This window comes from Furipterus horrens, unplaced genomic scaffold, assembly GCF_987537825.1.
Source record: "Furipterus horrens unplaced genomic scaffold, mFurHor1.1.pri manual_scaffold_3, whole genome shotgun sequence".
Taxonomy (NCBI): domain Eukaryota; kingdom Metazoa; phylum Chordata; class Mammalia; order Chiroptera; family Furipteridae; genus Furipterus; species Furipterus horrens.
In genome coordinates, this window is record NW_028327173.1 from 144,850,512 (window position 1) to 144,865,579 (window position 15,068).

The following is a 15,068-nucleotide window of genomic DNA, read 5'->3' on the forward strand; positions in this document are numbered from 1 at the left end:
ATCTTCTCTTAAATAAATTGTAAAACAATAAGTGTAGATTAATCTCACTTTTATTTTTAAAAAAACTATTAGTACTGGATAATTCTAATGGTTGATTATGAAATGTGGGTTTTTACTTTTTAGACTTTTATATTGTTTGATATTTTTTAAAAACAAGGAAGTACTATTCTTGTAATTTAAAAACAACAAAAAGATGGCTATCAAATTTATCTTCTGCATCTAAAAAAATATGTTCCTGGTATTATTTAGCTATTTGGATTAATTTAGCTCTGGGAATTCCAGCTAATACAAACCAAAACTTCTGGTGACACTCAGGGATATGACCTCACATAAGCAGGACTTTAAAAATAATTTGCATAAATTTCCCTGGACTAAAAATATTAACATTCACACAGCTCCAGTGGCAAGCAAAGTCAATGGAATTTTAAGATCTTCCTTAGGTGTGGTTGGTTATCCCTTCTTAACTCTTCCTACCAGCTCCCAGCCTGGGTTGCGGACCATGTCCCCAGTTGGGGGCATGTGAGACAACCAATTCATATACCTTTCATATATTGACATTTTGATAATAATGTGTCTTAGTGCGGTTCTCCCTGAGTCCAATTTTTTTGGAACTCTCTGTGCTTCCTGGACCTGTAAGTCTATTTCCTTCCCCAAGTTAGAAAAGTTCTGCTTCATTATTTTTTCACATAATTTTTCAACTTCTAGATCTTCTTCTTCACCTTCTGGCAACTCTATGATTCGGATGTTGGCCTGCTTATACCTGTCTCTTAGGTTTCTGAGATTATCCTCATTTTTCTCACTTTTCATTTCCTCTTTCTGCATTGGTTGACTGTTCCTTACCTATGTTCCAATTTGTTGATTTGATCCCTGGTTTTCTTTCCCTCACCACTAGTTTCATATGTGTTTTTGTTGATTTCAGCAGGACTAGCCTTCGTTCCTTCCCCATCCTGTATAAGATCTGCGGTTAGGTCTGTAAGCAATTTTATAACCAAAGCTCTGAACTGTGCCTCAGAAATATTTTTTATCTGCTGAGCCGTTAGATTAGATATTTGCTCTCTGGTCAGCTGCATCACCAGGATCTCTATCATGATCTGTGCCATCCTGACAGTTTTATGCTTACCTTAGCTTCCTGGGCAGGGCTGTCACACCTCCTATGCTCTCGTCTCAAGCGGGTGACCCTTCTCACCACTCTGTGGCATTTTATGTGGGATGGGAGTCCAAGATGGATTCCTGCCATTCACTCTCCCCTGAGAGACCTGGAGCCTCCTCCTCTGTCCCCACCCCCTCCGGGCCTCACAGTCCAAGGCAATGAGGATCTGCCTTCCCTGGTGATGGAATCACAAGCTGACGGGTCTGGTCTTCAGCTGGGGGTGCTTCCCAGGCGCTTCTTGCCTCCCCTTAAATACGGGGGGGTCTGTGCTTACCTTCATTCCGCTGCTGTTGCCACTGCTGCCGCTGCCAGCCCAGCTTGACGTCTCCACCCCGGCTTCACCCCTCCTGCCCATCCGGATAAGTACCACTTCCTTATAACTTCATATGTTGGACTTCCTTTTATTTTCTGTAACTTCTGGTTATTTCTAGTTTTGTAGTAGTTGTATTCCTTCTTAGTTGTGGAGGGGGATGAAGCATATCAGTCTAGGCCTCCATCTTGGCCGGAAGTCTCCTGTGTGTGTTTGCCTCTGTGTCTTAGGTAGAGCTGTCGCTCTTGTTACATTTGTAAGGGGCGGAGCCTTAGGGATTCATCAGTACAGAGCAACCTATTTCACCACGTTGTGCCGCTGTATGTGGGGGAGGGGTCCAAGAAGGAACAATGCTGCTTGCCCAGCACTCTCCCCTTTTCCAGGCACTTCTCCCAATTCCGTGTGGGACTGGTGCCTCTCTAGCTGTTTCCCTGGCTGTCCTTCCCAGAGTGGATGGGTCTGCAAATGTTCTAGGACTGTAGGGGCCCTCCAAACAAGCAGACTCTGCTGAGAGACTGGCAGTCTCTGCCTCTGCCCCAACCCCCACTGGTTTGCACAGTCAGAAGCAATGAGGCTTGATTTTCCCCAGTGCTGGGACCCTGAGCTGTGCAGTTTGGTTAGGAGTTGGGAACACTCCCCAGGTCTCCCTCCTGAGTTTTTAAAACGTGTAACTGTGCTTTCTGCTGGCCTGCCACTGCTGCCACCACCACACCACGTCCTCTCTGCCCTGGATCTGCCCCTCCTACCTGTCTGGATGAGTGTTTCTCCTTTATATCTTTGTTTGTTGGACTTCCATGCAGTTTGATTGTCTGGAACTTCTGGTTGTTTCTAGTTTTGAGGTAGTTGTATTCCTTCTTAGTTGTGGAGGGAGATGCAGCGTGTCTGTCTATGCCTCCATCTTGGCTGGGAGTCCAATATATGATATTCTCAGGCATTTGTTTCTACACTTTTAAAGAGGCTAAAACTTCACCAAAAGCAATGATACTTAGTCCTCTGAATACAGTGACCTAACCATTACTCCCACATGGTTAAGTCCTTCTATTTTATTTTGTCGAGGGGAAAATATGACTCTGACCAGGTTATTTTTGCATGCTGAGTTTAAACATTTGATTGGAAATGACACTGAAAACTACACATATCATTTGTGTGCTAAGCACTCACGAATTCCCTCTACCTTAGAGACCACTAAAAGCATGAGAAGAATATTGCACCGATGTCTTTGTAACCAGGACAAAGCCACCCTGTACAAATAAATTCGCCACGTATGGTAGAAGACAAGCCTTTAATTAATTGGGTTTATAGTTTTGTTTTCTTTTTTTCAATGCTTTTCTTAGCCTAATGTTCACTTTCCATGTCCATAAAAGAGGAACAGGTAAAGGCCAGATGAATAATAAACTTCCACAGACAATATTTGCAGAGCTGTTTCTGGTAAACAGTCAAACTCACCAGGCTCTTAAATCATCATTTATTTGCACCTGTCTTTGAGCATGGGTCTTTGTGCTGCCATAAGCAATTCTTAATTTCCATCAATAACCTTTCATTTCAAGCATGGTCAGTTTGCATTATGAATGTGAGAGTTGAGAATCATCCTTTCTTGAAAGCTGGAAATTGAGGACTATAACATAGAAGGATAATTTAAAGATTGGGCTAAACTCAACTATCACAGACCAAATGGGGCCCAATCTGTAAACTGGGTCAGTTTGGGTCATCTTGCTGGGGAGAAGGGCTGTCGAGTCCAATGGGGTTGTTACCAGGAAAATTTACAAAGATGTAACTTGTCCACCTGGAGTGGCCTTTGTCCTTTATCGCATTGTGTATGTTTTATTTTTGCTGTCAATTACTCATCTAGAATTAACTAGACCCCCTAAGAAACACTTTCTAAATGCTCATTAAGACTATAGAAAGTACCCTGCTGCCTTCTAAGGAAAAACCATATCCGGCTTCCAAACTGTTACAACTCCAAATAAGATATGAAATACATAAGAAAGAACAAAGAAAATATTAGATCTGAATTTTCTGCAAGAAGCTAGAAGAAACTCAGAATTGTCAAAGGCAGAAAGAAATGGCTTAGATATTTTGTTCATTTGTGTCTAGAGACAGCACAAATTGGTTGGATGCCTCTGTAACTTGAACAATGAGTATCACCTAAACTAAGTACTGCTTGGAATATGGTAGGTGTTCAATATATACTTTTTGAGTTACTGTCTAACTCACTAATTGGATCAGACATTAGAAATATTGACCTTCAGAACTCTGGCAGGAAATAGAGGTCAAAAATTATACTCAACATGGAGAATATACCAATTACTATTGAGAAGTAGCAAGACATGTAGTAGTAGAATTGTCATTTGATTAAAATGAGTCAATACTAATTTTCATTATGCTATGGTCTGATGATTGTATCCCTTGAAAAGTCATATGTTAAAATTCTAACCCCCAAATATGATGGTATTAGCATGTGGGCCTTTGGGGTGATTAGGTCCTGATGGTAGATTAGTTCTCTTAGAGACCCCTTAAAACTCCTTAGCCCCTCCCATCTCGTGAGGCTACAGTGAAGTCTATGACCAGAAGAAGGACCTCACCCACCTATGCTGGCACCCTAATCTTCCAGTCTTAAGAACTGTGAGCAATAAATTTCTACTGTTTATATGCCACTCTTTTTGTAGTATTTTGTTATAGCAGTCTGAATGAACAAAGACACAACAATAAAAGTCATGTAATAAAGCAAACGAAGGATTTTGTGGTTTATTGCTTTAACCTTTCCAGTTTAGGGTAAGCATGATACATTTCTTGTTCCCCTTTAAGAGAAAATAAAAATTACATGAACTACAGTAGTCTCTTTCTATATCATGGTTCACTTATCACAGCCTCACTGTATGACGGAATTTTTCAAAATATTATATTTAATTATCTGTCATGGATTTTTCGCTATATCATGGGATTTTGTGGTACTGTATACATATGTTGTTAAAGTTATGTAGGTTTAAGAGTGTAGAATAAATGTAAGGTTCCTACTTCGCAGGGGTTTTAGAATGTAATACCCACGATGAGTGAGGGAATACTGTATAGTACTTTCCATTCTTTGTGGTCACAAATTAATCATTTTGAATCTTTAAATCACATGCTGATTTTCAGTAGAGAAATGAAAAAGACCAGAAAGAATTTCTCTCTTTCATTTGTTACTTAAATGAGTTTCATTCAATGAGGTTTAGCATAGGAGATAGGTTTAACCAGTAGGATCAAGACTCTGCCAAGAACAGTCAAATGAATTTACATCCAGCCAAATAGAGGCTCCTAGATGTGTCTAGCACCAATGTGGAGGAAGGGGAAGAGAGCTTAATTCTGCAGGATATTGTGCTCAGAGATTTCAAAAATTATCCTACCACAGTTTTTGGCAAAAGTAAGCATCTTAACATCTAACCTAATAGCTTTATTAACAAATTATTAAAATTTGGTTCATAAATATTTTTCACTTGTTATTTGAGTCAGTCCTTTCTAAACCACTGTTGCTACACAGTGGTTTGGAGACTGTCATTTTGGGACTGGGACAAATCATACAAGAACACGTTCTACAGAACAGCAGGGACAAGATCCACTAGAATGTATTTGAACTGGGTAAGTTCAGGAGGAATAATATGTAACCAAAAGGCTTGAGACATGTTGAAAGAATGATAGGAAGAAGACCTGCATTATCACCTATGATGAACCATGATCATAGTTGTGAAGACAACTGAGAAGAAATCCAAAACAGAATAGAATTCATTCTATCCAAAGCTGGGGAAATAGAGACCAGGTGTCTGTGCACAGAGAGAAATGAGTAGGGAAAAGTAATCAGATTTAAGGCCAGGAATTAGGAGCTCCATAAGGAACCAAAGTTTTCTTTGTTGTGTGGCCTGGTGCAAAGAGCAGATAGAGTAAGATAAAGACCCCAAGCCACTAAAACCATAGCCCTTCAACATCCTGTGCCATTTTGCCAAGTAGATGACTATGGCAGGTTTTGAAGTTTGTGTGATTTCAGACATTGGGACTCTCAGATCTTAATTTTCCATCTTTATTGCTAATTCTGCTTAGAGTTTAAAATAAATAAGATCACTAATCAACTGATGCCTACATCTTATTTTTAAATCTATTATATATATAAAAATATATTTTGATGGAAGTAAGCAGAAAGGTGTAAGAAATGTGCATTGATTAATACAACAAAAAAAAGGAATATGCATCTCTTAGATTTTATTCTGTACTTTTTCACTATCTTCTAATATTTTGATTATAATCTGCAATTTCATATCTGAGATGGGAGATCATGTTAAGATGTAGCAGTAACGCCCAGCTAAGCATTATTTTATTTTCTATTACTAAGACATTTTCATGATGTTTCACTATATTTTTCTATCTGAGAAAACAATTTGAACACTGTAAAAATATAAATTTTATAGGAAACTACAACTTACAGATTTTTTGATAGGATACTTTATCATAAGTAGCCAAATCCAAAAAAAAAAAAAAAAAACAACTTATTTTGCCAAAAAGCTTTTCAGTTTTCTAAGGATCACAGATATAGGAAAATTGATCACTTTGGCTCATCACTTTTACTCCTCATTTCCCCTGACAGATGAGGTAAAGGAAATAACCAAGAGGTACAAGAATACTGATCTTTGATACCATCATGGAAGGAGTCATACGTAGGAAACCCAACAAGAATGGGTATTTTAGTAGGCTTGAAGTAGGAGAGGGACAGAACTGAAAGAATTCTGAACACTAAGAAATTAAGATAAGGGATAGTGAGGCAATAGATTGCAACCCCAAATTCTCTTCTTGCACCTGAATTGAACCAAAGAAAACCTGAGAATAAGGGGCAACAGTCATCCCTCTTATTTTTTTTCCCTTTCCCAAAACTGAGCCACACTTGAGTTTCATGAATCACTACTTTCATTTCCTTGTTATTTCCTTAACTTTTAACACTAGCCTTGCTTTCCAAAATCCCCATCAAAATTCATTTGCAAATATCAATCCCAGAATTCATCCAGATACAGAAAAGCAATTAAGATATGTTTTTTATCTAACTAAAACTGGATGAGGAAATTAGAACTGTACTGGAAAATTTGAAAGAAGATATTATTTACCCTCGTCATTGTACACTATGAGATACTTAGGAAGGGGGTTTACAGCCAGATACCAAAGAGTTACTTCATCATCACTTCTGTTTGCTCAAAAAATGTAGACTTTGTTACCACAAATATTTTTCTAGTCCTTTATTTCTCCAGTTTCAAATCGTCTTACATGGTATCCTTACTGACCAGCTCAGGAAATATAGAACAAGAGCTTGACAGGCTGTGTTTCTTAGATTTCTTTAGAATCAGTTGTCAGAACTTGCCATTGTTGAGCTAGCCTCACCTGCCCAAACACCATTTTAAAAAACTCACAGTCCCAGAAACAAAAGGAATTTCAACCATGAGTGTTAAATAAGCCCAGAAAATGGCAGAGACCAATGTCTATTGTTACTTGTCCCATCAGATACTGAAATGTTATTATAAGCCTTCAGCCTGGCTTTCTATATACATACCTGAGTGTGAGGGGTGATGTGGAACAGGGTAGAGGCAAGGGGAACCCAAGCTCCTTGAAACAGATGCTTCCCTAATGCTATGTTCTTACATTCACCATTCTTCCTCAGACTGGAGTGCACATGAAAAAAAATTAAAATGCCAGAACTTCTTTTGCTATCAGGTACTCCAGAAGAAATGTAAATTAGTGTCTGTCATAAAGTTATGAAGAATTAATTAAAGTCATTAATGCTAACACATTATTCACAAAATGTAACAATTTTCCTAGTAGAAACTCAATCAATACAATGCAATAAATCAAATACGATTCAGTATGAAAAGCGACCCATTTCTAGTTCACTTTAAAGTGATTTGGGATAAGGCAGCAGGACAGGTTACTGTTTAATACATGTTTTACATTTTTGTCGCTAAAAATAAATAAAATGTCTAATTTCAGACTCAGAACAGATTGTGTTTAATGCAATTTCCTTGCAAATTGCTCTTTCTTGTGCACCTCTGAATATGTACTCAATGTGAATTAATTACCGTTGGTTCCTTACTTATATTTTAGTCATTGCAAAAGTGAAACCTGTCCCCTTTGTCTTTTCAGTAAAAGAGGGAAGGTGGTGCCTATGTCATTCGCAGGTGTATGGCCCCAGAATCAATGTGACATTGAGAAAGTTTTTCTGTTAAACTGGGTTACATAGAACCATTATGTCTTATGTGATTATATCTAAGATCTGCAATAACATTTTTGCAGTTTCTTTTGTTTTTCTTGTTAACATTTTCATTTCGGTGTTGCTGATAATTTTCTATTATCTCTGTCTTCTTTATGTTTCTCATGTATTTTCCCTTTCAGATAGTCTTGTTGAATTAACTGAAGAATAAAACTATGTAATAGTATAGTCTTATTATAAGCAGAAGAAAATGAAAATGATCTGATGAGATAAATCACTGAAGGTTAATAGCTTTTTAAAAATCAATCTTCCTTCAAAGGAAAAGACTAAATAGCTTAGTGGATGAAATGCTAGCCTCTCACCTCTGAGACCATAGTTCAAGTCTAAACCATGAAGCCTTAAGCAACATGTTTACTGGGCAGAGATCAGTCTCTAGTGGACAAAATCTGCACTGCATGAGTGGGAGGCTGCCACAGTGACCCCCACCCCCTGCACCGTCAGCCCCGCCAGTCCATCTTTCAGTTCATCTTGCTCCTTTGAAAACAGTCCAGGTAGGCACTAACATCGCTGTCAGGATACGGTGAGAGTATTTTCAGGGGACCCTCCTCAAATAGTAGCAGTTACTAGAGGTCGCTGCTCTGCAATTCTGACCCATCAGGTGCTACCCAAATAACTTGATCTTACCTTCCTGTAAACTGTGACACCTGTCTCTCTCAATTAATTAATTAGGACAAACAGTACTGATCACTTAGCTATTGCAGACTAGCTAAGAACTTACCAGAGTCACTCAGGTGGAAGGAAAACTTCAATAGTTAAATTCAAATGCATCCAAATAAAATGTGGAGGCATAAACACACATGTATATGTACTCACATATAATTATGTATAGCCCTAAAACTGCATGTAGTCATTTTAACAGATACAGGTTGGACCGTTCTTTTATTGTCATGAGAAAGTGTAACTGAAACGCAGGTCCGGCTGCCTGCTGCTATGAAAGCCAACACTCAAGAGGCAGGTGCTGATGTAAAGGAAAGTGGTTTATTTTCAGGTGCTAGCCACATGGAAGATGGGGGACTCATGTCTCAAAGCCCATCTCCTGGAAGTTGGGGGACTCATGTCACAAAGCACATCTCCACCTCTCATTGGAAGCAGAGGTTGTTTATTAGGAGGGAGAGGGGGACAAAACAAAGAGATCAAGAGAGGAGCTTGCAAAGTTCTCTACATGCAGACTAGCACAGTCCATGCCAATAAGGCAAGTGATGGTCCGCTGTGCATCTTCCTGGTTTCGTCACCACGGATTCACATCACCTCAGCTTCTTGTCATCCTGGCTCCAAGGCTGAAGGTCAGCAGCTCTCCCGGAGCTGGGATTTCTGAAGGTTGAGACCTGTATCTTTTGAAAGTCTTTCCTAGGATTCTTATACAAATATGGTGTTCATCTATAAGCCACATATTAGTCAGGATCAGCACCTACAGAGACAATGCCTAGAGAATGGTGGGGTGGGTTACAATTTCTCACCATTACAATTTCCCACTCTTCCATAATCATCCGTTGCTGGCTATTTAAGGGGCTTCTTTGTGTTTACTTCTCAGTAATGTGTTTTTCAGTTTCCACCCCTCAATAACATGGTGCAATACATTTTGAGCCTCCAAAAGAGATATCTAAACTGTTTACAAAACACATGGCACAAATAGCTATTATTTAGGAGACTATACTCAGCCAATTTTATGGGAAAAGATGTGTATATCAAATAATCCTACTGTAGTGTCCAACTGAAATCAACACTGTATTTCACAGTTTTATTGTGAGACATGTTTTCTGTGCTTTTTATGCATTGTGCAATAACCCATTTGAAAGTGGAAGCAATGCCTGATTCAGAACCATTTGGACGGAAGATGGTATTTGCATACAATGAAATGCATAAAAAAAGTTTAAGAGTAGAATCATATTAAAATGGTGATGCGTCCATGATATTTCCATTTTCCTCCAGAATAATTTATTAATGATTGTTGTTTACTGCTAATTCAAACCACCTGCAAATCTCTTTGTTATGATTAAAGCGAGCTTTTTCCCCCCAGGCTTAGAGATGGCTCTGTAATTTCAGAGGAAATATGCTAAAGGTCATGAGTTAATACATCCTCTTGTACTTTCTCTTCCCATCTTTGCTTTCCCAAATGGGAGGAAAGCTGTGTTGTATTATTTCCATGTCTTTGTAATGTCCATTCAAAATGAAATTAGAGAGTGCATTAGAAAGAGAGTATCTGTGTGTACACACAGCAAAATCCACACATATTCTGTGTAGTCTATTACTAAAATTATACAATTGCCTTTTGAGAAATTTCATACAAAATAATCTTTCCTTAATAATATATGAATATCACTGTCTGGATCAAGTATTATTATCCTTTTCAGAATTAAACTATCCACAAAACATGCATTTACTTTCTGCTATACAAAATGCTAATAATGCTTTTAGAATGGTCTTTAAAAAGTCTAATTATATCATTTAAAAACTGAAAGACCAAAGGGCAAGCTAAATTCTCCTAACATAAATCAGACTTTTTTTATTTCAATGACTTTAAAAACCTCAAATGCAGTAATTTTAATAGCAATGAAAGAATGAATAAGTCATAACTCCGCCTGATCACATAACTGTCTATAACTGTTATTAAATGCTCCAAAATAAGTGAACTCATTATGTTTCTGCACTGCTTTTAGCTAATCTAAGATTCTGCTCACTTAATCATGCAGAAAAGGCTTTGGTGCAGTTTTAGACCCTCAGCAAGGTCACTTCAATGCCTTTTTTCTGTTCTATACTGATCATTTAAGAACAGCACTTTGACCTGAAACTGATGCTATCTCATATAAGCTTGAATGTTCAGCCCCCACCGAGCTGCATTTTAGACATGCATTTGCACAGCCTATTGTCATATTTGCTGCAAACTGAGCTAGGTTCGCTTTTCAACAAAGAAGGAAATGCCAATCAGAATTTGTAAATGCCATTTGCCCAGTGAAACTCCCTCTCATGATACCTACAGAGACAGAATGTGTGATTTTAAAAACACACTATCCTTCTGTGAACACTTTATTAAGTTATAATTGGTTTTAAAATGATGGTGAATAAATATTTTTACCATGTATTTCTTGTCAGACCATGTATAAACCTTGGTCAGTTCTGATTCTTTGCTGATGAAATAAATGCCAATTTTAAACTTGCAATATAATCCTTCCTACCTGGTAAGCCACACATATGAAAATGAGTGTCGTGTCCCAGGAAGGGTCCTAACAGCTATTCTGAAACCTGGAGGCAGTGTTTCTTATTGAGAAACAAAAAGGATCCACATGGGAAAACAACCCAAGTGGAGCGGTCTTGAGTGAGATGAAGAGAGTAGTAAGAGATCATCTAAAAGCAAAATGGAAACAAGAAAAGGCACATATGATAAAAGGTTAAAGAGAAGGAGAGAGGCAGAGGAGGAGGGGGACAAGGAGAATAAAAGAAGGAGAAAGAAGAGGGGAACAACAAGGAGAAGAATAATGGAAAAGCCAAAGAGAGATTACTAAGATCCAAACAAGAGTCTTTTAAAAGGAGAATTCCCTTCTGGAAAACTGGCAAATCAAAGAGAATTGTGGTACCTTGTGAAATATCCATGGAAAGTCCCCAAATGGAAAGCACACCCTTTGGATCGTGTACTTGAGGCACAGTGCTGGATGGGATGGCGTCCTTGGAGCTATTCCCTGGGGCCTGACTTCGGGCGACCTATACTTCAGTTCAGTACACTCACAGCACCTAAAGATCTAGGGCAGGACTCAGCTTCCATTCCCAGTCCTAACCATTTTAATGATCATTTCTCAGACCAGAAAACCAGAAACTGAATTCCAATTCTGAACCTTACTCATGGCATTTTTAATACTTTTTTTTGGGGGGGGTATCTTTTTGAAGAGTATACACCATGGCAGCAGACATGCATATGGAGTAAGCATTGAGACACAGCAAGTGTGGCATAGCTAGGTTCCAATCTCTTTCAAAGTCAGGTGTATAAAACCTGTTAACAATGTCAGCCTTCTACTTTTGTCTAAGTTTATGAGTTCATTTGAGTTTGTATTAGTCCTCGGTCATAGGATCAGAGTTTTTAACAAATCTAATTCTGCACAGCACACGTATTAAGCGACCACCATGAGTAACTAACGCACTGTGTAAGATGTGAGGCTGGGGCAATAGCAACAGAAATAAGGGTGTCCCTGCTCTCATGTAATGCAAAAGACACTAGAAGCAAGAGTACTCCTCTGGGAACCAGAACACCACCATTCTTTTGTTGGTTCACCTTCTGATACCCTATGGTGTATTGCAATTAAATTCTGGGCCCTACGGGTTATTAGGCTAAGTGACATAAGCCAGTCAGAGAAAGACAAATACCATATGATTTCACTTATATGTGGGATCTAAAGAGCAATAAAAACATGAAAACAGAAACAGACTCATAGACACAGAGGACAGAGTGATGGTTGCCAGAGGGGAGATGTGTGTGAGGACTGGGTGAAAAAGGTGAAAGGACTGGTAGTTACAAAATAGTCACAGAATAGTCACAGCGATGTAAAGTACAGCACAGGAAATGTGGTCAAAAATATTATAAGTACGTATGGTGCCAGTTGGGTGCTGGAAATATCAGGGAGGAACATTTTGTAAAGTGTGTTATTATCTAACCACTATGCTGTGCACTTGAAACTTATATAAAATAATATTGAATGTAAACTGCAATTGAAAAAACTATTTAAAGAAATAAAACATTGCTAGCATCCTGGGAAAAAAAATTCTAGCACTGACCACATATAGTTAGTACATACCCCATAAGGTAATGGGCTCAATCCTCCATAAAACTACTTTACTTCAGACACCAGCAATGTTTGAGGGGTTCACAGACTGTCAGCAGTGTTATCAAATGGTTTTAAATTTGGGGTTTCCATAACTTTCTCAGATTTAATAATTCATCAGAATGACTCACAGAACCCAGGAAAGTACTATGTTTATAATAAAATTTTGTCATTAAGAACATACATCAAGGTCACCTAAAGGAAATGAAAAATAAGATGAAGTCTGCAAGGGTCCTGAATATAGAGCTTTCAGGTCCTCTCCCTGTAGAATAAGGACATATCACCCATCAGACACTATATGTTCACCAACCAGCAAGCTCCACTGAGATTTGTTGTCCAGAGTTTTTATTGGGATTGCATTGTATAGACATGATTCATTGACCCATTGGTCACATGATTGAATTAAATCTCCAGCCACCTTCCTTCACTGGAGAGTAGGTGGTCCAGCTAATAGAAAGTGGGTCAAGGTTCCAATCCTCTAATCATAGCTGGTCTTTCCAGCATGACCAGCCTCCATACTAAAGCTATCTGGGGACCATGAAGAGTCACCTCATCAGAATAAACTATTACATGTGATCCAAGGGGCTCATGAATGACAAAGATACTCCTATTGCTCAGGATATTCCAAGGATTTAGAGTCTTCTTCCCAGGAGCCAGGGATAAAGGCCAGTCAAATTCCTTATTATACCACAGCTTTTTTGTTCATCACTAATAAATTTATACAGCACCTATTTGGCCAGGAATACTTGTAGTCAACAAAGGAAATGTCTAAATGTATTTGACATGATCTGTGCTCACTATGAACTCATAGCCTATTTGAGAAGGTAAGCCGCACACAAATGGTAACAAGAGGGGTTACCCAGAAACACAGTTCTCTCTACTCATCCATTACTTATTCATGAAACCATCGCAAGAAAATCAGAAATAGCTGTCAGGAGGATAATCTAAAAAGCTTCTCAAGTTTCTTGGAGAAAGTTTCTAGACAGTAGTATTATGACTACGACAAACCCAGTAGTTGCATCAACAGGCAAGACTTATGATTTACCATGTGTCTTTAAATCTTCAGAACAGTTTTGTTGACCTCTTGGCATCCCATTCTTAATGGCTCCCACCCAGTGTGCTCATTGTGTCCCCTCAAATTCAATGCCTCTAGTTTCTGTGGCCTTGGTTTATCCTTCCTGACCTACTTATTCCTTGAAATTGGCTTTAATCAACAAATATTTATTAAAAACTTAACAGGTAAGGAGATATTTTTTCATTTATACATCATATTTTTTCTCTTCTGAAGACCATACTCTCTGGGAGTTGCTAAAAAGCCAGTGGCAAAGCTATATTATTGGTACAATATATTAACAGATGATACTGATTTCATATAGTCAGTATCAAACTAGTTATTCCTTATTTCTTATTTTTTAAATAATTTTTTCAATTGAAGTTTACATTCAATATTATTTTGTGTTAGTTTTAGATGTACAGCACAGTGGTTAGATAATCATATACTTTACATAGTGTTTCCCCTGATATTTCCAATACTCATCTGGTAGTTATGCCTTCTAAGGCCTTCAGTGCCTTAAATCAGGGTTTCTCAAAGTTTGTGGAACCTGGATAGTTCAATGAGGTGTTTCTTGAATGAAGAGATTTTATTATGAAAAAAAAAAATTGGGAAATATAGTATGCCTATATCTCCCTGTAAGATAAGTATTTCAAAAGGCATGTCCAACTATTTAACCCAGATGGCTGTTCTCTTGCAATATACTTGATGTCTTCAGAAAGTCTGCTTTAAATGAAAAGAATTTTGCCCCATCTGTCAAATCCTTGAAGGAAATATATTTGGAAGTCAATATTCTAGATCAAACCATACAAAATAAAAAGAAAATACAAATATAAGGTATTATTATTCCTTGAAAGAAAGACCCAAGTATAATTACCAATTAAACTACTGTCCAGCCATAGTCTTTCTGATATATCTATCAGGATAAACCTATTCATGAAGCATTATTATTATTAGAATTTATTATTATTACCACTAGAAATGTCTTTTTATAAACCATAAAATGTCTAGAGATAGCAGAAAAATATAGTTGAGGAGAAAAAGTAGTATATAATTACCCCCACCCTACATTTGGTCCTTTCCATTTCTTCAAATACATCTATTTGCATTGATTAAATATGTAGCTGGGGGTATATCAAACGTATCTGCTTAGTTCAATTGGAAATATAGCCAAGCCCCAGACACAGACCTTTCTCTCAAGGAACTCATAATATAGGGGAGGAAAAGAGAGCCATATACAGATATGTTCACATAGTATGACACCAGATGCTTTAGAGGTAAGAACAAAGGGGAGAAAGTGATGAAAAGAGTAACAACTCATATAAAGAAATCTGCATGAACAAAGAGCCAGAGAGGAAAAACTGTTAAATCACTGCAGAGACCTGCCTTAGAGGCATTGGTGGTCCACAATGAAAAGAGAGGAGCCCCTGTGCCCTTTCATGAGGAGCTTATATGTCATGCTAAAAAACTAC